Source organism: Ochotona princeps, chromosome 11, assembly GCF_030435755.1.
Source record: "Ochotona princeps isolate mOchPri1 chromosome 11, mOchPri1.hap1, whole genome shotgun sequence".
Lineage (NCBI taxonomy): Eukaryota > Metazoa > Chordata > Mammalia > Lagomorpha > Ochotonidae > Ochotona > Ochotona princeps.
The window spans coordinates 36,823,450-36,848,840 of record NC_080842.1 but is presented as its reverse complement, the minus strand read 5'-3'; the positions used below and the strand labels follow the sequence as shown (position 1 = coordinate 36,848,840).

At 37.1% G+C, this 25,391-nt stretch overlaps 1 protein-coding gene across 1 annotated transcript in view; it reads right to left on the bottom strand.

The window, feature by feature from the left end:
* ADAM28 (ADAM metallopeptidase domain 28) overlaps window positions 1–25,391 on the bottom strand; it is a 227,465-nt gene that overhangs the window by 145,257 nt on the left and 56,817 nt on the right. The gene's annotated exons all lie outside the window — the stretch shown is intronic.

The window sequence follows — 25,391 nt, the reverse complement described above, 5'->3', positions numbered from 1 at the left end:
TTTCTTATGTTCTACATGCTGAATGAAATGACAACTCTGTGTTAACACATGAAAAGTACTGATACTGAAACAAGTTAAAAGTAGGCCGTGATTAACTTGGGGTACCAAAGGGATCCTATAGCCAACTTTTCAGAGAAGCTAAGTGTGGTTCCCACTTGGGAAAAATCTAATATCATGTCACCCAAATATGGTCCTGAGGAAAAAAACTATCAATCCATCAACCTATGCCAACCACAGCCCCACAAAACAAGAAAGAATAATGAAGTAACTAGAAAAGAAAGAAATTTTTACTAGGAAGACTAGGTTTTCTGCATAGACAATTCAAGAGAATCAGGTATACAGAGCTTCTGAGATGCTGACAATATTCCTCTTTGTACCTCTATGTGATGCTCCACTCCTGTGGTACTGGTAAGGACAATTTAAGTTATTCATTGAAATGTACACTTTCGCTTTATTCATTTTTTGAACATTTGATATATTTTTTCAATTTGAAAAATGTTTGTCTCCAAATCTGAGAATTGACCAACGATTAGAATAAAATATTTCCCACAAAAATTAATATACTAATATCACTAGTGTTCCTACGCAGCAGCAACAAGGCAAAGATATCATTAGAGGAGAAAAAGCAAATCTTCATTTTTAAGGACGCATTCCAGAAACTTACAGGGAATGTTGAAGAGTCCTTGAAAAATGAATCTTTAAATGTCAAGACAGAAAAAGTGGAGACCTGCATGGCTCTAGGTTTAGTAAATACAAACCACATATTTCTCTCCCACAGTGGGAAGTCATAGTTTCCGTGTATGAACAATGGAACTGAGAAACTACTTGAAATATTGTTTCTCTTTTTTTTTTTTAAACTCAATTTTCCAAAGCAAAGTTAGACTTCCTCTCTAAAATATTGCTGATTGCTTTAGAATGTCATTCTTGACTCAAGTTATATATACATACACACATACATATATACAAATATTTCCACTTATCATCTCTCCCCAGTCTTTATCAGTAGTCTCCATTAAGGAGACTTTTATTTTAGTCTGTAATTTTTTAGTCTGTAATTTTTTTTTTACTCAATCTATAAAACTTTGGCCCAGCTATCCACCTTACAGCTCAATTAACCATGCAAGTTAAACGGTAATAAGTAAGGCAGTGAAAGGGGGAAAACACATTAAAATCAGCCTTAAAGTATGATTTTCTGTGAATTTTGACATTTACTTTGTTTTCAATCTAGAAATATTTGCACATATTATTTATTATTTCCTTATCATTTGATGCTAAATTCATCTTTCTACCTCCTATATTCACTGTCAAATATTTCGACCATTCTCAGCATTGAATGTTTGCTTACCTTATTTTTAATGATCTTAGTTATTCATTTCTTCAAAATAAATACTAAAAGATGGAATAAATATAATAGAAAAGCCTAATGGACTTTTCAAATAAAAACATATATAATGTATGTCATTTATAACTCAGCAAACAAAACCAATCAAACATTTCCTGTCCAGTGCAAATGAGCTCTTTGTCCACACATCACCTCACCAGCAAACAAAGAACTGATTGTCCTTAACACACACTAGAACATGATCCTCTCATTTTATTATCATTTTGGGAAAGAGGATCAAGTGTCTTTGTGAAGTGAAAAATAAATAGTTCTGCAGTTGGAGCAGACAGATCCAGAACAGTTCAAATTGGATTTCAAAAAGAACCCATTCATACTAATGACCCTGTGCTACATTTGTTAACAACTCAAGTTACCAAAGTTCTTCCACTCTTAGCTCTCATAGAAATCCTTCCAGACAGGAAATCCCATCGCTTCAGAGATAAGGAAGCGGTTTTCACTAATGCTACAGGATTTGTCACCTTTCAGATGCAACAGAGTCAAGCTTCAACTTAAGACTCAGTTCTCTGAGTATATTTTCCACTGAGTGATATTTTATACAGTTCACATAATGTAAAAAGAAGTAATTTTAAAAATAAGTATTTTGATTCAAGTTGCAAAAACAGTACCCTTTAAAATAAGGAGCTATAAATAAAATGTCAAATTATAGGTTGAGAAAAAAAGCGAAAATGTAAACAAATTTTTGTCCATAAAATCATTTTCATTGTTTTTCTCACATGTAGCTTATTCCCAAATAAGCTATTCAAAAATATTTAAACATATTATTTTGACACCCTTCGCCAAAGAAAAATACCATAAAACAAACATTTTCAAGGTTGTAATTTTTGAGTGCCAGCTACACTAAGTGTAGTACAGATATTCTTTCACCTTCATAGAAATCTCTCAGCAGTGACAGATATTATACTTCTTTGAAACAGATAAGAAACACAATGCTCAAAGAAGTTTAAAACTTGGTTACAGATGCATTGATGTCAAATGTTACAGATAAAATTCAAGCATGAGTTAACACAGACTATAAAGTCTGGTATCCCAAAAACTCTCGCCAGTTTGAGCCATTTATAGAGGTGGTGCCTACAAACGGAATTTTAAGTCATTTGACATGTGATTTTAGTTTTTCTATCATCAGGACCCAATCACAAAAGATTCACTAGATTACACAGGTGTATTTGGAGCAAAGACCTTATTTTATACTATTGCAGGTCTGGTTTTAACTGTTTCTCGAAGGTTAACTTAATGAATTATGTTAGTGTCTGAAATTCACATGATAGGTTATTTGGAAAGGAACGTGGATGAGACATAAATGAGTGTTAACATCAACCAGGAATTTCAAGTGTAAGATGACACGCATCCCTTCCTGCTGCCTCTGAATTTAATGGTAAGAATATCCTGCAGAACCTGGGGCAGTTAGTTATCGAGTAAAATTCTCTCTCTCTCTCTCTCTCTCTCCCTCTCTCTCTCTCTCTCTCTCTCTCTCTCTGTCTCTCTCTCACACACACACACACACACACACACACACACACACACACACACATCCCTGGCTCCAGACCTGGAGAAATGGGAAAAGGATCTGTGTCAGCCTGGAGCCACTGCAGGGCCATGTGCTGCTCCCTGCCAGCAGGTGAAGTCACCCTTAAACAAGAATGTATGTAATCTACAAAATGACCGGTACAGCACTCTTTATATTAGTCTCTCATTGGAATCTCTCTTCTGGTCACAGCTAACTAGAAACACAAAGGGAAGTAAACTCTGGGAAATGTAATTCAACTTAGTCAAGTTGACAAATCACAGATGCCTAAATTCTCTTATTTTATGCTATAATTCATTTTTTGGACAGGTTAATATGTCTATGATCTCTTAAACAATTGAGAGTAATCTTATTGACTTCCTGTGCATTACTCTTTTTTAAGATTTATTTATATTTATTAGAAAGGTAGATTTACAGAGAGAGGAGAGACAGAGAGGAAGATCTTCTGTCTGTTGATTTAATCCCCAAGTGCCCGCAATGGTTGGAGCTGTGCCAATCTGAAGCCAGGAGCCTGGAGCCTCTTCCGGGTCTCCTCTTGGGTGCAGGATCCCACGGCTTTGGGCCATACTCATCTGCCTTCAGAGGCCACAAGCAGGGAGCTGAATGGGAAGTAGGGAATAGAACTGGTGCCCAGGTAGGATTCTGGCGCTTCTAAGGCTAGGACTTTAGCCAGTAGGCTACCGCACTGGGCCCTCTGTGCATTATTCTTCTCCATAAAATAAAGATAACACATAGATTTCATCTAACTTGCAAAACATAATTTGACAGTGTCTGCTTGAAACATCTGGAGTTGTGATGGATTCTAACGTTAATAGTTCCTTCACTGATTAGCAATGTCTGTTATGAGCATAGGAAGAGTTAGCCCTAATAATTATACTAGTGTATTCTTCTTTTTAGAAAAACATGCTGTTAAGGGATATGATAAAGAACTCAGGGAACTAAACATGTTAGCTAAAAGCATCTGCTCTACTTGTACTACTAAAATATTTATTATTATATTTGAGAGACAAAAAAGAGAAAATGGGGGGACAAAACGGAGAAGGAACAAAACATCTCCACAAGTTTAAATTTCCTACAACTAACACATTTTAGAGATAGAAAAATGAGTTTAAGCTAAAAAAACAGAACTAGGTCTTTCAGGTGATTCAACGTAATCAAGCAGTCACTTGAACATCCAATTTCCTAGTCTTATCTATACCATAGATTCATCTTTCAGGACAATTGCACTAAAATGGCAAATTTCTTTTTAATAGTGTGAAAATTAGCTGAGCACTTACAAACACATTCTGAGGAATGTGTTTTTCCTCAAAATTGTGTATCTGGAAGAATGAGGCTTACAGTAGGAAAGTAAGATTCCTGAAGTCATATAGAAAATAAGGTGTAGCTTAGACTTCAATGTAGTCATTCTGATACTACCAAGGTACCCTAAAGCCCTATAATCTATAAACAAAAGAAATGGGGGTTAGAAAGAAGTGGAGCAGGAAGGGCAAGTGGAAAAGGAAAACAAATCCATTATGAGATGCTCAGAGATAATAACCACCATCCCTCCCCCACCCGAAGCACACCCTGCTGTTTTGAATAGGTGCCAGTAAGAAGCAAACTAATCACAAAGAAAAAAAAAAAAAGTTCCCCAAACTACTTATGGATAAGCACTTGAAAACTTTTCTGTTGTTATTTTTTCAAACTGACTTTGTTAGAATAGTTTTAGACTCACAGCAAAATTTAGTTGAACATATACAGTTCTCATATATTTCTCAATCACAATCTCTCCCACTATCAACATTGTACAATCCAGTTGTATATCTATCACAGCAGACACACTTCCCCAAACATACTGTTAGCACCCAAAGCCCATGAATTCACATGGCAGTTACTCCTGTATTCTACATATTTTCACAATTATAAAATGACTTGAATCCACTATTGAAATTCTATATTAATGAAAGAGTAGTTCAAAGAACTTGTAGAAAATTGGGTTAAAAGATCTGGATTTGGGTACCAAAAAACCATAAAATCTATACTTCAAAGGACCTTCAGAAAGATGATAGGAACTGTGCATTATGAAACTATGCAAAGACTTCACATTTTTGGCATCATTTTCTGTGTACTGTTTGGAGGACTGATTGCGGAAAGCTCCTCTGTGCTCTGCCTCGTTAGCAGCCCTCTCTCTTCCACGTTGACAGTGACTGCTCTTTTTGATCACCTCCTGAATTCTGCTTTCTCCAAAATGTTGCTTTATGCAAGCATACCAACTGCGGACTTCTCAATCTGACTTGCTTCACTTGGCAATATACATTTATATTTCCTCCATAATATTTAATGGCTGAGTAGTTCATTTCCTTTTAGCATCGAATAATATTCTATCTGGGGAATGGCCAAAGTTTAGTTACCCAGTTACCTACTAAAGGACATCCTAGTTGCATGAAAGTTTTGATAATTATAAATAATTATATTATTTATATTGTATATTGCTAATGTAATATAATACAGTTATAATTGTAAATAGTGCTGCTATAAATATTTGTGTACAACTGTTTATGTGGAAAGAGTTCTTCAGTTCTTTGGGATAAATATCAAGGAAGGCAACTTTTGGATCTTGTACTAACAGGATGTTTAATTTTCTCTGAAAGTGTCAACAGCCTTCATCATTGATCATTTTGCATTCCCACCATCAATAATTTAAAGTTCCTGTCACGAGCACCTGGTGCTGCTAGTGCCTGAATTTTGTCCATTCTAACAGTTGTATACCTCACTGCTGTTTTTAATTGCTATTATGATTTGGAATTATTCAATGAAACATAGATTTAACATCTCTTCATATGTTTATTTTCCACGTGTGTGTGTGTATATATATATATATATATATATTTTTAGGAAGGTGTCTGTTCAGATCTTTTGCTTATTTTAAAAGTAGATTTCTTAAGATTTAAATGTACTTTTTGAATAGCAACCCTTTATGATATATATCTTTATCAAAATACCTTGTCAGTGGCTCCCATTGTTTTTCTGTCAGCGCTGTCTTCCATTGAGCACAAGGTTCTTCAGCTTTAATAAAATCCAACATTTAAATTATTCCTTTCACGGGTCATGCCTTTGTTTCACGTCTTAAAATCCATTTGCACGGAGCAGGTTTTGTTGTAGTCAATGAGGCTCTTAGGTGTGGGGCAGTTACATTCTACATCGACTGTCTGGCTTGAGTCTCATTCTACTCCTCATTTCCTGATAATGTATATCTTGCTGGGAAGCAGGTGACGGTGGGAGTTCTCTGTCTCTGCCCCCAGAAGGGAGGCCTAGATGGAGACCCTACCTAACATGGGGATTTGGGGAGTGAACAGCAGATGGAGAGCTTTGTTTCTGTGTAATGCTCTCTCTGCACCCCACTCAATGACTTCTAACAACTGCTTTTCCTACACTGCGCATGCTGCTAAGTTGTATTTCCACTTGCTTTTAGTTCAAAATACTTTTAAAGTTCCATGAAGAATTGGTCTTTTTTGAATGTCACATAGAATTTTTCATTTTTTAAGTATATGAAGATTTTACCGGCTCTATTTCTGTTATTCATTTCTAGTTCAGATTGTTTTCTGAGCATACATTGTATAATTTTATATATCTCCAAGTGACAGAGACAAAGAGGAAGAGAAGGTGGGGGGTACGGGAAGGAGAGAAAAATGGGAGGGAAAGAGGAGGAGAGAAAAAGAAAGAGGAAGGGAAAGAGGGAAGAAGAGAGGGAGAGGGGAAGTGAGGGCGGGAGGGAAAGAGAGAGAACAAGCAGACGGACCTGCAACAGCCAGAAGCCTGCAAGTCCCTGTAGTTTTCTTATGTAGGGTAGTAGGGATCAAGTGGTTCTTCATGTACTGCCTTCCCAACTGCCTAGCAGGAAGCTGTCATAAGCAGTGTGGCTAAAATTCTTAACTTGCACTCAGATATGGAAAGGGGGTGCCCACAGCAATGACTTTACCCACTACACCAAAATACCTATCCCTTGTGATAATAACCGAGTATTTTCTGTGATTCATTTGTATATTTTCCTAGCACATCAAGTCCACTAAAAAAATTTTTAGTGTTGTCTGATAGTTTATAATGCACATTTTACTAATTATCTAAAGTCATGCTCTTTTTCTGTATAAAAATATTTTAATTAATAATTAATATTCTTTGTCCAAAATACCAATTTTAGAAAATTTCTTTTTACTGGAAAAGAAGTTCATAATAATCTAAGTATAATGGTTTTTCTTAGTTTTTAATGCCATCTTTGCATAATGATCCAATCTTTCAGTAAGAAAAAGAATTTTAGTGCAACTTGATGCCATGCTTTTAGTGAAAGCATGAGAAACTTATCAAAGAGAAACATCCTAAAAACCATATATCTAAATTTCAGTTAACCACAGGGAATAGATTTTAGTGCATATTTAAACATAAATATTAAATACTAGCTTCCTAGGGAAAAGTCTTACAGTGCTTTGTACACTTACAATGCCCAAAACATGCTTTAGGAAAGTGCCTTCAGGAGGTAGGAAATATGTTCGCCATATTTTAGGTCCTATGACCCTATAAACTTCACCATGCTGGGATCAACACTGAAATGACAATAGCTCAGAAATGACCATACAAGAGCTATCACCAGTCACCAGCGCTACCACTGCACCTGAGAACTGTCCCAAGCCTGTGTCACTTCTGTCTTTCAAGAAGCGCGTGCACAAGAAAGAGTAGAAACAGACACAGCAGAAGGCTTGAGACAACAGGAGCAAAGAAGAAGCTCAAAGTCGCTAGCAGAAAAGTGCATCAAATTGTTTCATTGTAGAGCTTAACAATATTTTGCCTTTCATCTTATCAACATCTCCTACAAAGCTTTAATTCTTTCGTATCATCTGAAGAACACTTCCAAAGATTCAATTATAGACATTCATGTTTCACAGGTAGTGAAAGGTATAACACTGTATTCCTAATTCTATTCTCCCATTTCTTAAATCATTGTTATTTATTTCACTTATACATGAGCATCCATAAGTATACATTTGTGTATGTGTATATATGTGTGTGTACACACACACACATGTCCAACTGTGTGTGTATGTGTGTGTGTATATATATATATATATTTATATATATAGAGAGAGATATTCAAAAACCTCATGGAAAGTACACATTATCCTTTAAATCTATTTTTCAGTTTTTTTCAGTTTCCTTCTTTTATCATCACATAGAATGTGTATGTTGTTTGCCTTGTTATTTTGAACAAATTATTAGCTATTAGCTAATTTAAGAATTAACAAATGTACTTATCTGTATTTAATCATTCTATGATTTTTTTAAAATCTAGAATCAAATTTCTGACCTATCTCCTCCTCATTCTCTCTGAAGAATTTATTTTATTGTTTTTGGCAAGGTGTATTTATTTGCTACAAATTGTCACAATTTTTTATTTTCCAATACAGTAGCTATCCCTTATTTTTGTGGGGAAATATAGAATTTTAGGTTGTTGACTTTGTTTCTAATTGCACCCATAGTTTAAGTATTTTGTTTCACCCTCTTCTTGTTTGTACATTTTGTGATGATGTGAAATATAACACATATCTTACTTCTTTATAGGAAATGTGTTTTTTTGTCTTCCTATGGTTTCAGTCAAGATTCTTTTATTTATTTTGGGTTTTTCACACTTTGACTAGATGAGCCCATGTGAGAAGTTTTTCCTGTTGCTGTTGGCATTTCTCCTGCTTGATATTCTGTGAGCTTCCTTGGTCTGTGACTTGATTTCTGACAGTTATCTGGAGGAAATTTCCAGCTCTATTGCTTTGAATATTACTCCTATTCCCTTCTGTCTTCATTTGTCTGCTGGAATTCCATCATGTGCCAGCTATACCTTATGTAGTTATCACCTCGTTATTGCATATTCTGTTCTATTTTCCCCTAGCTTTTCCAATTTTTTTTTAATTTTGGAAATTTGTATTGGACTGTCCTCAAACTCAAATTCTTTGCTCAGATGCCCAATCTACTAATGAGTCCAAATGTCTTCTTAACGTCTATTTTGAAAAACTTGAACATTTACTTTTATTCTCTTAGAATACCTGTGTCTCTGCTTATGCTACCCATCTCTTTTTCGTACTATCTACTTCTTCATTCAGTCGCTAATACATTGATCATTGCTGTATCTAATGTCCTTGCCACATTTGTTTCTGACACTTACTCTTTTACGTTTTTTTCTTTTCCATTCCTTTGCTTTCCATTTCTTTTCCTTGCTGCTTTTTACTCTGCTTTGTAAAATTTTGTTCATATTGGACCTGACATATGAATCGAATGAAGCTCTGGTAAATGGAGCTTAGGTAATGTGTGGTGAGGTGAAGCAAGGAGAGGAATTGTTGCACTGTCTGTGACTGCCTCTCTACGTTTTGGGAGCCTGTGCTCTAAACTGTGAACTTCACCAGCACCTTTCAGTTAGTTTACTTTTTCCCCTGTACTGTCAGATGCTACAGGAAGGGCGGAGTGAATGGAAGTATTTCTTTTTTCTCAGATCACTTAGATTCTAACAAAACCCAAGTGATGTGGTTCTCTTAAAGGAAAGGTTGCTAAGCAAGTGTTTTAAACAAAATCCCCTCCTTTCCTCTCTTCCTAAGGCAGCACCCAGAATGTTTTTCTAGCTCTCACAGTGTAAAGCTAGTAGGCATGGAGGTAACAACTCAAAATCAACAGCATTTGCATATACAGACAATACCATAGCGAGGAAAGAACTTGTAAGGTTAGTGGCATTCCCATAGCTATAAAAAAGATCTGTACAATGAAAATTACAACACAGTAAAGAAAGAAATTTAAGACAAAAAATTGAAAAATCTTCCATGTTCACAAACTATAAAAACAAGTATCATCAAAATGCTCACATCACCAAAAACAATTCACAGATTCAATGTGATCCCAAGATCACAAAAATACCAAGAACACTTTTTTCAGATGTCGAAAAAAACTTGTACTAAAATTCATATGGAAACACAAGAGAGTCCCAAATAGCTAAAGATACAACAAAAGCAATGCCCTAGGCCTAACAATACCAGACATACTATTGGGCACTGGTATATTGGCACAAATAATACATTTGTGTTGGCAACGCCCGCGTCGCCGTCACCGCGTACCCCGAGCTGAGCGGAGGGGCTAGGGTTACAGACAGACAACACACAAGACAACACAAGACAACACACAGTGGGTCACTCTTGTACACAGAATGCCAACTTTATTTGGGGTCCGCCTGCATCTTATAGTCTGCTTAGCCCCTCCCAGTATTATCCCAGTGTTCAAGCAACACCTTAACCCCCCTGAGGGCATCTTAACAAAAGGCAAGTAAGGAAGAGCGAACTTGGCAGTCAAGCCAGGGGCTAAATGCATTAGGCCAAGATTTCCCACTGTGTTACCTCTTAGAAACAAGCTAAGCTGTGGAGTTAACCCTTGGGAGACCGGGGCCCACACATTTGTAGTCTAATGAAACAAATTGAAACCCCAGATATTAATTCACTCATCTAAAACCAACTGCTCTTTGACAATTGAGCTAAAATCAATCCCTGGAGAAATGAGAGTCTGCTTAGAAAATGGATCTATCTGTGCAGAAGGATAAAATAATATTCTTATCTTATATCCTGTACAAAAATTAATTCTCGGGCCCAGTGGCGTGGCCCAGTGGCTAAAATCCTTGCCTTGAACGTGCCCCGGGATCCCATATGGGCACCGGTTCTAATCCCAGCAGCTCCACTTCCCATTCAACTCCCTGCTTGTGGCCTGGGAAAGCAGTCGAGAACGGCCCAAGGCTTTGGGACCCTGCACCCGCATGGGAGACTTGGAAGAGGTTCCTGGTTCCTGGCTTTGGATCGGCGCAGCACCAGCCGTTGCGGCTCACTTGGGGAGTGAATCATCGGACGGAAGATCTTCCTCTCTGTCTTTCCTCCTCTCTCTGTATATCTCACTTTGTAATAAAAATAAATAAATCTCTAAAAAAATTAATTCTCAGTGGATCAAGGATCTAAGTCTATGATCTGATGTCATCAAATTACCAGAGGAAATCATTTGCAAGACATTGGCATAGGCAAAGACCTCTTGGATAAGATCCCAGAATCACAGGTAATTAAGCAAAAATAGAAAATTGAGATTATATAAAGCAAAGAAACTTCTGCCTTGCAAAGGAAACCCTTAATAAAATGAAGAGGCAACACAGCAATATGGGAGAAAATATTTATTTGCAAACTATGCATATGATAGAGATTAATCTCCAGACTATATAAGCTCAAGAAACTCAAGAACAAACAATCCAGTTATTAAACGGGCAAAGGACACCAACAGGTATTTTTCATAGAATAAAGCAGCTAAAATATAAATAACCAACAGGCACATTTAAAAAATGGTCAGGAGTATTAGTTGGAAAATGTAAATAAAAAAACAAACAATGAGGTTTCACTTCAGCATAGGACTATGTGCCAGGAATTTTGAAGAGATACAGCATTCTTTTGAGTCAGCAATGTTAAAAACAAATGTATTCCTGATAGACCCTCTGACTGCGAGCTCCCAAATTCCACAAGGGAGAATATGGAGGAAAAAAAATCACCCACTTAAACTTGAATCTTCTAGTTTGTTCGGTTTCATGCAGCCAAGAGCAGAGAACTGATGGAATGATCAATGCTGTCACTGTCTTGGCGGCTACTGACTCCAGGACTTCTCAGACTTGTATGGATATAAACTTGAACAGGGATATCGGCAGTCATGGAATAGGGAACTGAGAAGGTGAGAGAAACAAAGCACCAAAATAATTTCTAACTCTCAACTCAGAAACTTCCATACGATTTAGGCAGAACTGCCTTTGTTCTCCAAAATCCAATTAGCTGAGTGTTTAAGTTTTTGCAGAAGTGAAGGAATACTCTGACCAGATATGGAGATGTGTCCTGGTTGATCTATAGCACACACAGTACTTGTTTGATCATCCAATGCTATCTTGTGCCCCAAAGATTTTTGATAGAGCAGGATGGGCTCCAGTCGATGGGCTCTAGTCAATGTGCTGGTGGGAGTTGTTTTCTGCTTAGGGACTGGGTTTCCTGGGAAACTTTTACCAAGTGTAAGAAAAAGCCCTGGAACAGACTTAATAGTAAAACAAAATAATTTGTTAATATGGCAGAGAAACAAAAAAGAAGAGCCCTCATTCAGTGCTTAATCAGAAATTATTAGACATATAACAAAGATAAATGACCCACTGTCAATAGCCAAAATATTCAATATAAGTCAGCTGTGAGATTAATGAGATACAGGAATTATGGAATAATTTAAATAATTATGATTAGTGCACAAAAACTTTAATAAAAAGATGAAAATAAGGATAAAATAGATAATTATTTTTAAAAATTGAGTAAAAGCAATTCAATGCCCATATAAACAAAGTACCAAGGGGTAAAAATTCTTATGATGGGTTCCATAATAGACTTATCAGAAATAAAAGAACCAATGACTTAAAAAATAAACCACCATCAGTTATTTTAAAAAAAATTAATCTGAAAGCTCAAAGCAATTAAGAGTCACAAGACAGATAATTTGTGAGATTTTGGCAAATATTTACATATTTGATAAGATATGTAATTAAGACTGTAGTATCAAAATAAGAACAAACACTTAAATTGGCAATGGGCAAGAATTTCCCCCCAAATATTAAAATATATCAAACTCTAGGTTTAGGAAATTCAGAGAAATCTGAAAGTAAGTATCAAAGAAGTAGCAAGGTTGTTGAAAATCAAAGATAAGGGCCCGGCCTGATGGCCTAGTAGTTAAAGTCCTTGCATTGCATCCACTGAGATCCCATACAGGCACCAATTCACATCGCGGCTGCTCCACTTCTCTTTTAGTTCCCTGCTTGTGACCTGGAAAAGCAGTAAAGGATGGTCCAAAGTCTTAGGACCTGGCACATGCATGGAAGACGCAGAATAAGCTCTGGCTCCTGACTTCAGATGGACTTAGTTCTGACTGTTTGTGGCTATTTAGGGAGCGAATCAGCAGATGGAAGACCTTCCTCTCTGTCTCTCTCCTACTGTCTGTAAATCTGACTTTGCAATAAAAATAAATGAATATTTTAAAAAATGTTTTAAAAATAAAAAGATAAATACAAAATATTTAAAACAATGATAAGGAAAACAGCACTACACAATGCATACAGAGGGAGAAAGATGTGTATGACAGTAGAAGGGTATGTAGTTTAAAATAACAGCTGGCCATGCATTTGGTTCAGCAATGAAAATAATACTTGGGACATCTACCTCCCATTACTGGGTCAAGGCTTTTCCGTGCTATCTTTCTCTGTTTCCTCTAATGTGCACCCTGGAGGCAATGGGTGATTCCTTAAGTTCTTCCCTTCATTCCTGCTACCTGTGTGGGACACTGGATGGTTTGATTTATAAGGTCCAGACTGTGGTCTACATTCGGGAAGTGAATCAGCAGAGAGAAGATCTACATCTCTGTTCTACTTTTCTCTCCCTCTCATTCTCTTTTTCTGTGTTTCAAGTGAAATACATTAACATTTTAAAAAGTTTTAAAATTTCTTTTAGAAAGACAAAAAGTTTTTTAAATAAAAATGCAGAATTTTGCAGACACAGATTTCAAAATGTAGATAAAAACAAAAATTATTCAGATTAACACCAGTTTTGAGAATGTTTGCCAAAATAACAGCTCTACAGGATACAGAAATGGAAGGAATGAAGTCAATATAAAATACAGGTTTTTAAATTTTTAGTCACTAAAATAGATTCTCATCTAAGAACTCATTTTGACTACACAAATTGGATTTTTAAATCAAGTAGTTGCATAAACAAGTTGAGTGCAGTGGTGCCATTGAAATATTATTAGTAAGTACATTACATTTAAATCATAAAACTAGACCCAATGATCTAAAAGGAGTATAATTTATGGAAGGAGGAGTCCCAGCATTAAGACTCAAGAGAGGTCATCATTTGGACAAAGGAGTAGGAACATTATTCTGCAGGTACAGCTGAGGGGGCACACAGGAAGAAGAAAGAAAACCTAGACAAAATTCTTTTTCAGAAACCAGTTTTCAACAAACTGGTACATTTGCATCAAAATGATCCCAAAAAGAGACCATTCTGCTTAGAGAAGTAATCTACCCCAAAGTACAAATATATGTTCCCTTGTATAAGGCAAAATACAAAATCAATGGCTATATAAGTAACCATGTATATACATATATTCTCATAGATGAACTGTATAATGGATTCTAGCATGCTGGAAAGTAAAGACACTGCAGTATGTAATTCTACTACTGAATAAAAGAAGGACTCCCAATGAAAAATATTCAATATATCTTTACTATAGGATGCTGGTCTCTCTACCATTGTCTATACCTACAATGTCAGGATACAATTAATTAGCAGAAAGATGGACTTGGGAGTGTTATTGAAGGACTATACTATTGTAATAGTATGGAGGAAATCAATGTGGGGGTGGGGGGGGAGATGAGAGGGATGGAAGAGGATATTCCAACACCTAGGCAGTCACTCCTTTGTTCAAAAGGAAGAGACATTTAAAAATAAATCAGAGCATGTTCTTTTTAGAACAACCCAGCAATATCACAGTACATGTTAACATAGTGCAAGTTCTGTTACTGACTTGCTTTGCTTCCTTTAGACCTATTCATAACTGAAAAACTAGAGGGGAATTATTTACTTACTTATTATAAAGAGCAATAAACTATTATGTTTACATCTAATATCAGTATTTTGTCGGCTAGGGTCTTGTTTGTCTTGTCCATAGTTAAATGCTGAGTACCAAGAAAGTTCTTATAATTTTAAGGGCTCCAGAAAGATTCATAGAATGTATGACAGAATTGGTAAAAGGATAAAAAGCACAGAAAAGAAAGTGTTTATGAGGTCCGGCAATGATAGCCTCGTAGCTAACATCCTTGCCTCATATCCACTGGGATCCCAAATGGGTGCCGATTCCTATCCCAGCTGCTCCACTTCCCATCCAACTGCTCCACTTCCCATCCAATTGCCTGCTTGTGCCCTGGGAAAGTAGTAGAAGATGGCTCAAAGCCTTGGGACTCTGCACCCGTGAAGGAGACCAGGAAAAAGCTCCGTGGCTTCGGATCAGCACATCTCTGACCATTGAGCCCACTTGGGGACTGAACCAGCAGATGGAAGATTTTTCTGTCTCTCTTATTCTCTATATATCTGCCTTTCCAATAAAAAAAATTCAAAAATAAAAGAAAAAGAGAGGGAGGGAGGGAGGGAGAGAGAGAGAGAGAGAGAGAGAGAGAGAGAGAGAGAGAGAAAGCCAGCCAGCCAGCCAGCCATGGATATTTTGGTGCAGTGGGTGGCCGCTGCAAGGACAGAACTTCTCTAATGGGCACTGGTTTGAGTCCTGGGTGTACCACCTGCCATCTAGCTCCATGGAGAAGGCAACAAAGGATGCCCGAGTCCCTGGGCCTCTGCCACCCACATTGGAGATGTAGATGAAGCTCTTGGCTTCTGGCTTCAGCCTGATATAGTGCTAGCCACTGCAGCCATCTGGGGAGTGGATCAGCGGATCCAAGAGTCTCTGCTTCTGTCTTTGTCTCCATCATTCTCTCTCTTTGAAGCTGTGATTTTCAAACAAATATTTTAGAAATTAAAAGAATATTTTCACTTCACCTCAACTGGAACTTTTATTTTATCTACTTTAGAATCATTTCAATGTACTGATTTACAAAAGAGATTCAAGTATAGATTTTTGTTTAGCAGCAACAGATCAGAGACCTAAATTTAGCTCATTTAATTCTATCCGCATCTTGTTTTGCTTATGACTTAAATGTTAGGCAAAGGTCAGTATCAGGTAAACAAAGCATATGTGAATCACAATGGAATTTTCCACAAAGCAATAGTGTTTATAACCAGTCATTCAAGGAATAGTTCTTCTAAAATTATACACAGAATTGATTATGAAAGAATTAAGCATCTAAATGTTGTAAACAGATGTTGATGATGTGTTATGGCTTTTAATTGGTAGGAATGATATTCTGCCAGCTCTGCCTTTAGACCAGAGATGGTCTCCCCAAGAAACTGTTGAGTTGATCTGGACAATAATAAGATGCTCGACTCTATGCATGATACATGCTTGCAATGAAAGAAACAAGACTGGATTTGAACTGTAATACTGCAATAAGGTGGAGTAATCCACCATGGGGGGAGGGCACGGGGGAGGGATTCGGGGAACCTCAGAACCTATGAAACGATGTCATAAAATGAAATGCAATTAAAAAAAAGAATTAAGCATCTAGCTAACCCACTATCAAAGAAACAGTTTCATCTCCAATTTTTAGGGGATAAATTTGCTATTAAAGAATGAGATGTGGATAAGTGTTTGGCACAGTGGCTAAGTCATCCCTTTTGATGCCCCTATCCAGTAACAGAGTACCTGGATTTCAGACCATCCTGACATTGCTTTTAATTCCAGTTTCTATTTGCTGGTTCACTACCCAAAGGCATTCAATAGCCAGGGCAATAGTAGGAGTCAACAACACAATCCAGGCTTCCCACAAGGAGACCAGGGGCAGAAAAATTTGAGCCGCCTTTCCAAAGTGCATTAGCAGGAAGCTGGCCTATAAGCAAAGTAACCCAGCACACTGATATAGGATGGGGGTATCCTAACTAGCAGCTTAACACACTGTGTCACAATGCCCCAATATTTTTGAAGCTCAAAATTTAATCAAACAAGCTGTGGGTGGACCCAATTTTAAAATATCATAGCTTATTATTAGGAAGTAATATCATACAGAGGAAAATTTGTGGACTCAAGATTCTAATACAGTTACAGACTCAAAGAGTGATTTTTATGTGCACATAAAATGATAACTCACTGCTAACTCAAGTTCATTTAAATATTGCCCTGAGGCACAAGTTTGACATAGTAGCCAAGATACTCCTTGGAAGTCCTGTGCCCTGTATTTGAGTGCTGGATCTGCTTCCAGTGCCAGCTTCCTGTTCACGCTTACCTTGGAAGTCTGCAGGTTATGTCTCAATTATTTGAGTCATTGCCACTTCCATGGAGACACAGGTGGAGTCTCCTGCTCTTGGTTTTGACCTGGTGCAGCCCCAGCTATTGTGGCTATCTGGGGGAAAAGCATGAGTATTTGGCCAGGTATAGCCCAGCTACTGTAGACAGCTGCAGGATAAATGAGTGGATGAGAGACGGCTTTCTCTCCCATCCTACAACCCTGGCTTGCTTCCTCTTCCCTTTTTCTTTCAAAGAAAATACAGAAATATGTTCCTTAAACAATGGCTTTGTTTCCCATATACTCTTTCCCTAAATATTTAAAAATGCTTTTAAAATTTAAAATTCAAATCATATACAATTTTAATCAGTTTTAATTCAGTGTATTCTGAATGGTTTATAATTACACCCACAATTGAAAAATGAAAAACCCATGTCGCTTGTTCAATGCATGGCTGCCACTTTGTCAGATTACTCTATGGAACATTAGTTTAGTCAACAAATTACCTGGTTGTGCAGTCAATTCTCAATGTCTGTGAAGCCTTACCTGTGTGACACCCCCCTCTCTGACACCAAAGTCTGCAGGCACTCAAGTTCCTTACACAAGATTGCCTTGTATTTGCATATAACCTATGCAGATTCCATTATTTACTTTAAATCATCTTTAGCTTACAACACTAAACATGATGTAAATGCTGCTTAAATAGTTGTTATATTGTACTGTTTGCTATATATGTTCTATCCAGATGCAATTATGTTTCCTTAAATATTTTCAACCTGTGGTTAAAGCCACAGATGTAGAACTCATGAATCCAGAAGGCCAACTGTATTAACCCAGAGTTTAATAGAAAAGCTATTTGTCTTCTCTTTTTACAAAAGACTGCTTTTCTTGAAGCCAAATACTGAGGTTATACTAAAAATAATTCTGTCCAGCAGTTTTACATTAGGGCCATTTCAAGCAACACTGTGGAGAATCACTGTAAGGCTGTGTAACACAATTGCTCCTAGTGTACCAGTAAATTACCATGGACAGAATTTGTAGCATTACAGCTAAATTGGGGGGGGGGGGAGGGAAGGTGTTTTTGAATGTAAAAGTCATAGTATCTTCTTTCAAAAAAAGAACTCAACAGATTAAGAAAATCATCTGTCCAAATAATCAAGGCATCAGCAATCAGATTAGTCTATCGCCCTTGCCCAAGTTCGCAAAGCATGTATGGATCCAGCCAGAGCAGTTGTAAAAGTTCATGTGACTTCTGAATCGTGCAGTTTCACAAGTGAGAATGCACAATGAGAATGCTTCCGGCCCCAGTGGCAAAGAATAATTAAAAGGGCTTAATCACATCCATGAAAGCTTCTCTGAAAACAAAATGTATTGCTTATGAATGACGTCCATTGCTATCTGATGTTTGTTTCAGGTGGTGACTTCGTACATGAAAAATGACTAATCCACAATACCCAAAATAAGTCATATCTCCTCCATCCCCATTTCCCACAGGCTTCTTCCCACACACTTGTTTTAAGTGAATGGAAATAAAGCCAAAACAATCCAGACTGCCAAATTCCATTGTGTATATAGCAGTCATTTTCAGCCTAAGATGCCATCACCACCTCTTTCCCTTGGTCCTCACCAATGCCGCTGTCCTTTTAATTACAAAAAGCCTCTTCCTGGACTCCTGCCTCCAAAGAACCATTTGTTCCCAATATTTTCCATCTAGAGATTACTGAACGGATATTATTAAGAGATAGTACTACACCAAAGGAAAATGGAGCAAAATGACTATGGTTATACAACTGATATAATCTAGAGTAGAGATGTACCTAAGAAACCATCTACAGGACCCTGCCTATGTTTAAAACCAGAAAACAGGTACAGAACTATGATTTGGATGCACTTTACACTCCAGGGATTCCTGTTTCCAAGGCCTGATTTTCGTGAAGGCAGTGTTGATGTGGAACCTTTAAAATATGAGCTGTAGTGAAAAGTGGTTAGGTTCTTGCGGGCACTGCTCTTTGGAAGGGATTAAAGCGGTTCTTGGGGGGTCCTGATTAGTTCCCGTGAGAATGGGCCATTAAGAAAATGCAAGCCTCAATCCTGAATCCCTCTTTGGCATCATGTGCTTCCATGTGATTGATCCTTACCTGTGAGCACTTACCAAGATCATCATGTGACAGAGCCAAGGAGGCTAACATGAGAATTTAAACAAAGAGAGGCATATGATCTAGAGGCTGTCTCAAAGCTATGAGCTAAATAAACATTTTGTCTGTGCTTTGTCCAGTCTCGTGTGTTTTGTTATAGAACAAACCAATACACATAGGCAAGTCATAATTTGTCCCACCTAGCCTGCTAGCTCCAGTTGATTCTTAACCTAATGGATTTCCATTATGCCAATTCATCAAGTTACTGATTTAATTCAGAATCAGGAAGAAAGAAGGTACCTGAAGGCACTTGCTTATTTAAGTCTCAAGTTAAATACTTTAGACAGGAAGACTCAATATTGACTAAATGAAAAAACTTTTGGAACTCAGAAAAGCAAACACAGAGGAAAAAAACTAGCAGGCTTGGATTTTGTTTCCTCTCATGTCTCTTTCTTTCCTTTCCAGAAAATTCTAAGAAAAAATAAAGGCTTGGGCCAGCACTGTGATATAACAAGTTCAACCAGTGCCTGTCAAGCTGCCATCCCACATGGGTACAGGTTAAAATCCCGATTACTCCACTTCTCATCCAGTTTCCTCCAAACTGCCTAGAGAAGCAGCACAAGATGCCCAAATTCTTGGGCCCCTGCACCCATGTGAAAGACTGAGAAGCTCTTGGTTTCTAGCTTTGGCCAGGCCAAATCCTGACTGTCACCCCCATTTAGGGAGTAAGTCAGTGGATGGAAGATCCTGTCTTTATGTCTGTCTCTCTAACTTGGCAATTTAAATCAATATATCTTTAAGAGCGGAGGACTAAAAGCAGATGAAAAATAAATAAAATAAAATCAAAGATCTAGATCACAAAAAAGTAGATAGTGCTTAACTGGGTCAACTGCAGAATAGTCAATTTAGCAAGCCAGGATCTCTCAGCAACTTTATAGTAATATTTTTTTTCTTGCTAAATTTGAATTGAATTAAAAAAGGAAACATAAAAAAATTAGATCTAAGATCTGAAGAGACCTTTTGGTCATGGAGAAAAATGCATCCTTGGGAATTTTACATGTATTTTCTTCTTTAGCAGATTGGAAGATCAGAGATACATTTATGACCTTTCTGCAGCAACAACCAATGACCACATGTATGTTTTATAATAATCACAATCCTAGCATCAATTCACTATTTTCTTTCCCTTATTTGGAACTTACTGAAAACCTCCTTTGCAATGCTTTAGAGTATAAATCAATCACTTGGTATTTTTTTAAGGTTTATTTATTTTTATTGGAAAAACAGATATACAGAGAGGAGCAGAGACAGAGAGAAATCTTCTGGCAGTGGTTCACTCTCCAAGCAGTCGCAACAGCTGGAGCTGAGCCAATCCGAAGCCAGGAGCCAGGAACCTCCTCCAGGTCTCCCCCGGGGGTGCAGGGTCCCAAGGCTTTGGGCTGTCCTTGGCTGCTTTCCCATGCCTCAGGCAGGGAGCTGGATGAGAATTGGGGTTGCTGGGATTAGAACCAGCACCCATATGGGATCCCAGTGCATGTGCAGGGTGAGGATTTTAGCCACTACCATGCCGGGCCCCAATCATATAATCTTAAACCATGCATTCTGTCATCTTTCTAGAATAAGAGAAACATATTTCTGGCATATTCTGAAAAGGTATACCAAGGAAAAATACATTCTATATAGTAGTAACAATTTCAATCATGGAGGTTGCTCAATCTACTTTATTCCTTAGATTAAGGTGATTCATTCAGGACTTTAAATAAGGTGCATACAAATAGGAAGAAATAAATATGACCACCATCAAGTGGGCAGAATTTAGAAAATCAAAATATTACCTATCCACTGAACACAACTACCAGGAGATAATTCATTTAAATCAATGTCAAGTACACCAATCCTCAGGATATATGCTGGAAAATGTCAGATGTTATAGAATGAGGAATTGAAGAAGATATTGTGTATGCGAGAATGAAAGCAGGGTGGGGGGAAGAGAGAGAGAATGCCTGCACATGCATTATCTAGTGATGACTGGAACCAAATACTTCGACTCCGGAAATCAGAATCTCAAGAGTTACAGGATAAAACTACTGTAACTATAGCCATCATACATTCTCGAATTTATTCTGCTCAACAGTATTCAAATTCCATTCATTTTTGGGTTAAATATTCTGACAGAAAATTTACCTAAACCATTTTAACGACTCAGTATTGAATAATACATTCCCATTATTTCACAACCAATCTCTATAATAGTTTTCACTTTGTAAACTTGAAACTCTGTACATATTGAATAACTAACCCCTCCTCCATTCCTTGGAAATTACCATTCTATTTTCTGCTTCTATGAATTTGACTACTTCAGACATCTCATATAAATAATACCATGCAGCATTTGTCTTTCTGTGAATGGTCCATTTTATTTAATCTAATACTCTTGGTTGTTGTCCACAGTATATCATTGCCAGCATTCATTTTCTTCTTAAGGCTGAATAATACTGTGTGGCATGTATGGATCACGTTTTGCTTGTTCATTCACCCATTACAATAGACACTTGGGTTGTTTCTACCTTTTGGCTATCGTGGACAATGCGGATTGAATACAGTTAAAAAATCCTTTCCAGCCCGTTTTCAACTGCTCATGTGTATACCCAATAATGGACCTGCTGGGTCATAGGATGTTGTTTTCCATAATACCTGCACCATTTTACATGATCACTAAGAATGCACAAGGGTTCTACTTTCTTCAACATGTCCAACTCCTACAGCTTTCTTTTCCTTATGCTTCTGTTCTCAACCTGATACATGTAAAGTATCCACTAGCTCATTGGGGTTTTCTTAGTTTTTAACTTGGATTTCCAGAAAAATATTCTGCATTTCAGAGAAACTGCGAAAGGACAGAATGTTTTAAAAATGAGTTGATTTGTAAATGATCTATTATAGAATACATTCATCTTCTGATTGTCTAAATTGAATTCTGCTAATAACATGTAAACAAGACTTGTTCTTTCTTAAGTCCCCATGGCTTTGCCCAGGGGTTTCAAGGTACCAAAACTAGCCAGATAGTGCAACAGACAGCTACGCCTGGTTAGTGTGATTAGTCATCCCTGCTGAATTTCTTCTGGAACAACAATAGGTGGCAGCAAATGAAACTATAAATTGCTTTATCTATTTAAAGAGAAAGCAGAAGTTCCAAATCATTCTTTCACTCTTTTTCCCTCCTAAGCATTCTGTATTTGATAAAACCCAAAACACATTTAGCCCCGAGTAACAAGCCCCCTCATTTTTGAAACATGTGTGTGTCTCAAGAGAATGAATCCATATGTTTCTGATTCATTGACAATTAATTCATCAAAATGTTGTTTTGATGTCCAAGAAGCTCTATTAAGGCTCTCATGAGTCTTTTTTTCTTAGAAACAGGAAATCATGCCTTGCCAAGAGGCAAACTCAAAACACACTAACGGGTTTTGAGCTAAGTTTGAAATATTGGGACCTCAACATTCAAGTTACTGCCAAAATTCAACAAGAACATCTCTTCATCTCTACATGTGAGCCAAACCTAGATTGAACAAGAGCTTAATTTTTAACTTTCAAGATGCCCAAAATAACAAGAGTCTTTAGTGTACATGCAGCACAGATGCTACATGAGCAGCAAAGCAGTGAAAAGATAAGAAAATGAACAGATGTTTTTAAAATTCACATTAGCAAGGCACACTGCTAAATAAAGTCTATAGATGGTACATTCACAGAGAAAGCTCTGAGCAGCCTTTTTCATCCAATCTTTCTTGTTTTCAGATTGCAAAATGGTTCAAACAGGATGACTTACTGTGATATTAAACACAATAGATCCGAGATTGTTCTTTATCCCATACCCTCTTCGTAGACCAAACTTGCCATTTACAGAGATCATTTTCATCCAGTTATTCAAAGCTCAATATTTAAACCACTCCATGGACTCTATTCTTCTTCTAAGAGAACTCATACAGATTCACATCCTATACTAATCCTCCTGAAATCTGCCCCTCTTCCCCCATTTCAATCAGGCATCTTAACGTTCCCCCACTCGCCTATGTCTTCCGGTCCTCATTTTTTGCCTGTAACACCCATGTTCCCTGGCTATCTTGTCCTTCCTTTGGCTTGACTCTCATTTCTGTCCAAAGATCACTTCTGTTGATCTCAGTCTGACAAAAACTCTTTTCCTCCCACATATTGTTAGCACTTCAGTAGCCACGGTCATTATTCATGCAATCCTCTGTAACAGTTCCTTTCTTAGTACTACATAATAGCAATGAATTAAATTATTCTTCAATTATGATAATACTTCTTTAAATTGTTGCTAGTAGTTTGTATGCTAAGAGCAAAAGACAAACAATAATTTTCCAAAATGAAAACTGATTGCACTTAGGAATTCTTCATATACAAAGAGATATAGAAAGATTTTCAAAACATATGTTTGCTTCTAGTTTTAAAATTATGGATGTTTCAAGTAACAATAACATGAATTTTAAGGGAAAAACATAATAATAATGTACTTATGGTAGGGTAGGATCAAATTTAACTGTTTCAAAGTCAATTGTCAGTATTAGAAGGAAAAACAAGCAAACAGGAAAATATTCTTTAAACTAGAAATCAACTAAACAAAGAATAATGAGTTAACCATATGGGATGAAACAAAACTGTGAGGAAAAGAGATCATGTAAAGCAAGACTGTGATAATGAAAGGAAATAATTCTAAAGAAAATGACATAAGGGAAATCCTAAAGGAAACAATGGAGGTATGTGGGAGCTCTATGACATGCTAAGATTTTGAAAAATCTCTGGAATGGAGATGAAACCTATGTGGGAGATATTTTTGTGGAGGAAGAGTTCAGATCTACTTGCCACTAAAGGAACAGAAGGACACTGAGGATACTCTTTCAATATTCTTGGGTGCCAGCAACAGCCAGAAAGATGTTGTGCACTTAAAGCTCAACATGCTCTAAGCCATTCTACTGACACTGGGTAAAAAAGTCAAGTTCAGAAATGCTACCCATCATAAGAACAAGTTCCCAACTACCTCGAGTTCCTACTGCTGGCCAACAGGAAGGAAGCAGAAATCTGAGAATCTAGAATCAGAGGAGCTTGCTTTTCAAGTTACTCAACATAAAACTCAAAGAAGAAATATAAAAGATAAAAACAAATTTCGGATCAACTGGAAATAGCATATTGCAACAGTCAATTCATTTTACCTAAATCTAAATCTGTTTCATAAAGCAGCAGTTTGCAGTTTTCACTGGGGGAAAGCAAGAGAGAAAAAAAGGGGGGGGGGGGCGGATATCACCTATTAAAAAAAATGAAACAGAGACCAGCATTATGGTAGTGTGGATTAAGATGCCAACTGCAACAATGCACCGTGTATCAATGTCTCTTTGGCTCCTGATCACTCTAATTGTGCGCTAGCTTCTTCCTCATGCAAGTCAATGGAGAGTAATCCGAGTACTTGGGCCCCTGCCACCCACTTGGGAGATCAACCTGGAGCTACTGGCTGTTGCATTCAGCCTGGCTGAGCTCTGGCTTTTGCAGTCAAGGAGTAAGCCAGTGGATAGAATATTCTGCCTTTCCGTATCTCTCTGCCTTTCAAATAAATAAATCTTAAAAGAAAAATAAATCCACAAAGCCAACTCTAAATAAATAGTACATACATTTTATGATAACAAAATTCAGTGTAACTGTAAAAAGCATGTTCAGCAAGTTCATGAAGCATGAGCACAATGAGAATAGTGACTCAAAACATAAAAGGGAAACAATCGGAAAATTCTGAAAGATGCAACAATATAAATGAAAAAAATCACAAAGGAGTTCAACAGCAGACCTGATTAAGGAAAAGAAACAACTTGAAGACAGAGGCAAAACATTTGAAATTATGCATCAGTGGAAAATAATACAATGAAAAAGACTGAATAGAGCCTAAGGGACTTTAGGAGAAAAAGAGGGAAAAAGTTGATTTGAAGAAGTACATTCATTAACTTGACAAATCTATGAAGGGAATGAGCATTAATATTCAGGCAGCATAAGGAACTATAACAAATGAACCAAGAGTCTCTAACAAAACATAATCAAAATACAAATATTCTGTTTGAAAATATTTCCAAGCAGAATACTGAAATTGAAAATTTCAATATTGAAACTAATATGAGGAAACCCCTAATCATGTAAAAAGGGTTTTCCATTTGAATACCATCATATTTCTCAGAGAAACCTTGCAGACTAGCAGGATGTGGGATGGTCAATTCAGAACACTAACAACAATAAGGGTATCAACCAAGACTATAATACCCATCCTCCAAATTATGAGTAGCATGC